Raw genomic sequence first — 3,458 nt, forward strand, 5'->3', positions numbered from 1 at the left:
TCTGTCTGTCTGTCTGTCTGTCTGTCTGTCTGTCTGTCTGTCTGTCTGTCTGTCTGTCTGTCTGTCTGTCTGTCTGTCTGTCTGTCTGTCTGTCTGTCTGTCTGTCTGTCTATCTCTCTGTCTGTCTGTCTGTCTGTCTGTCTATCTATCTATCTATCTATCTGTCTATCTGTCTGTCTGTCTGTCTGTCTGTCTATCTATCTATCTATCTATCTATCTATCTGTCTGTCTGTCTGTCTGTCTGTCTGCACACTCAACTCAATAAGAAATGTTAATTGTCATAGAATATTTCAAGCCTCTGGGTTTTCCTATGACTAATGGTTTGCAAACACTGACAAAAATGTCAAACAGTTTTCTGGAGCTCATCTCACACATATGAACATCACGCTGTTCCTTACCGGTTGCCCGTGTATTGCATATGACTCGGATATAGATATGACAGCTCTCAATCATTGGTGAAATATTTTCTGTACACAACTCTGTCGTATTGTGTAGTTCTTCATTCGATATTGCCAATCAAGCTAAATGAGCTAAAGTTCAGCAGGGCATGCAGTGGAATGACTTGGGTTTAGTCATATACAGAAACAATTTGAAGGATTGAAAATAAGTTCTGAGGTGACGCTTGCCATATGTGTGAGAGGGAGGAGTTTTATTGAAAAATAATCGAGTGAGATGACAACACTGGAGAAACATTCATCCAGTCGCACACTATCTAGGGCACATTAAGAATCCCTGCGAGTCTACAGAGGAAGCATGCAACTCCTATTCTGACTCTATTGAATTCATATTGATCTCAGCACATCCATCGCTATTGTGTCAGAGTTTATGGGAAATAAAATGTCTGAAATTCACTACCACCTCAGAACCTCCATATAGTGGTTTCACTCAAACAGAATGTATTCCTCTATTGATTGCACAACAAATATACAAATATGAATAACTTATATACAACATGCATGATACAATATCATCAAATGCCAAGCAATTTTTTAAAAATTGATTTTCAAGTCATATATATCACTTCCATTTAGAGAACTCAAATTCAACTCATTGTGACCTGCAAATAGAAAAGTGTTATTAATAATCAGTGGCTTTAGGTTTTAGTGTGGTCGTCGCTATAGTTCATACCACTGATATGCAATGATTTTGTTCATAATTAAGAAATTACCAGTATTTAGAGCATAAACATGGGTGGTATTCAAAATCATAGCTACAATATTTATTTGCTCTTCTATCAACATTAAATCCAAAATCTTTTGTCATTACTATTAGTTGCATGGTATAATTAAATAAAAAGTATATTTGAATGAAGTTATAAAGCAGATTTGTGGAGTGTAACATGTAGGCCTACATTTACTTTCATTTGTTTAGCAATACGCTTTTATCCGAATCAACTTACAAATGTATTTATTTATTTCACAAAAAAAGGGACAGTGTACATTAATCAACATTTGTGAATGTAAATGTACCCAAATTAGCCCAAAGGCTAGTTTTCATTGGTAGTCCCTTTGTCAGATGTTATTAGGCCAAAAAAAAACTAGAGGAAAAAAAAGAAACAAAATAGAAAAAAAATAACAACGAACAACAAATGAAGAATACAACAACATAAAGGATACATAAGAGACAGTAACATGAGAAGTGCAATTAAAATGCAATTAAATTCAATCAAAGTCCAGTGTTTACACATGAAATCGGGTTTTTATGCAGGCAATCACAAAGAAAAGTACTAAGGGACCTCAGTAAACTTCCAAGAAGGGTTCAAAATGTCTTAAAAATTATAAACAAATAAATATTTGAAATATTTAACAAATTAAATCTGCTAAATATATTAGTGCACCATATGTATCATATCTCCGGGAAAAAAGCAGGAATTTTAAGTACAATAAAATACCTTTTCATGTATATTTACTGTAAGATTTTTCACTTTTTTAGCTATAGATTGGATTATTGTAATTCTTTGTATTTAGGAATTACTCAGTCTTGTTTATCTCGTCTCCAGATGGACCAAAAAGAGAGAAAGTATCACTCCAGTTTTAATTAATTTGCATTGGCTTCCTATCGAGTTTCGAATCCAGTTTAAAGTACTGCTGTTTGTGTATAAATCTATGGCAGGGTTGGGACCATCTTAGTTTTATATGGTTAGTTGTTTTATGTATTTTATTTTTTAATTTTGTACAGCACTTTGGTCGACACTGTCGTTATTAAATGTGCTATATAAATCAATAAAACTAAACTAAACTAAACTATAAAAACGCTTTAATTAATTAATTTAATGCGTTGAAAGACTAGTATCTGTTAATAAAAAAGTTTGAAAACAAGTCGCCAGAAAGCAAAAAAAGCATCAGAGCCTGTGAAGGATCGCCTGACTATCTTATATTACTTATTACATAAGTAATTTAATTACACCTATAAAGAAAATGGAAAGCATATCAGTCAAATATAAAATATGATTTTCAATGTTGACACCTTTCTTTAAGAAAAAGTACATAAGTAGCCCCACTGTTGTTTTGGCTTTTTTGGACATTAACCCTGGAAGTATCATGCTTTTAGACATATACATGACAATACTATGGTGTTATGTAAAGTACCATGGTAATTATTTAGTAGCCTACCCATGACATATATCAAAGAACCATGGTATATTACCATGATGCCATCACTTCACCTTGCGTAAGGATAGGCCGCCAGTAAGACATGCGCACTTGCGCACTTCCAGAACGCAGCTCTCTGATTGGTCAGACGCTCGGAAGTGCGTCACGAGATAACAAGATGTCCGCGTTCATTTGAAACAGTGTAGTGTGCTCAATCGGTTTTCACTGCATATTTTGATGTTTTTGTATGTTGGCCTCAACGAGCAGGCGATTGCAGAGGGAGAGGCATCTGTCAAAGGGAAGGACCGCACTCCAGGACAGGAAGCTCGACTATTTGTTATTAGCAGGCGAGTATTTGAGCGGATGTTGTTAGCAGTAGCGCCGCTGCTAATGCTGACAGGATGACTGACTGACTGCAACATAAAAAGTTTTGTGTTTTTCCTCAAACAGTGTAAATATTGTTATTTGTTACAAACGAGGACAAAATCTAAGAGGTCTTGTGTAGTGTAATATATGCTTTTATTTAAATATTTCCCCGGAATTAATAAAGTGATGAATTAATAGCATATCATAACAAATATAGCTGGCACTGATACATGATACTGGATGAAATCGTCAGTAAATGTTGTATTTTAGTCTGCAGATGTTGAACCTTTGCTTTGTGTGGTAATTTTAGGGGAAAATTTGAGGTGCATGAAGGATACTTTTAGACTGATATAGACTAAGGATGCATAGAAAGAAATTTATATATGGGAATGATGAATATATGGATGAATAGTTCACAGATGTTTGTTTATATAAACAGTGAAAGAGAGACATGGTTAATAAAAATATTATATAATAATATTTTATATAATATATTAAAAG

General features: G+C 34.2%; 1 protein-coding gene across 1 annotated transcript in view; it reads left to right on the forward strand.

Annotated features, from left to right (window-relative positions):
- The first annotated feature begins 2,713 nt into the window (after nt 1–2,713).
- LOC107733344 (anaphase-promoting complex subunit 1-like) overlaps nt 2,714–3,458 on the forward strand; it is a 70,507-nt gene continuing 69,762 nt past the window's right edge. The window contains exon 1 of the mRNA XM_016544925.1: nt 2,714–2,938. The gene's annotated coding sequence lies outside the window, so the exon portion shown is untranslated. The remainder of the gene's footprint in view (nt 2,939–3,458) is intronic.

Source organism: Sinocyclocheilus rhinocerous, unplaced genomic scaffold (genome assembly GCF_001515625.1).
Source record: "Sinocyclocheilus rhinocerous isolate Xijiao unplaced genomic scaffold, SAMN03320098_v1.1 scaffold790, whole genome shotgun sequence".
Classification (NCBI taxonomy): Eukaryota; Metazoa; Chordata; class Actinopteri; order Cypriniformes; family Cyprinidae; genus Sinocyclocheilus; species Sinocyclocheilus rhinocerous.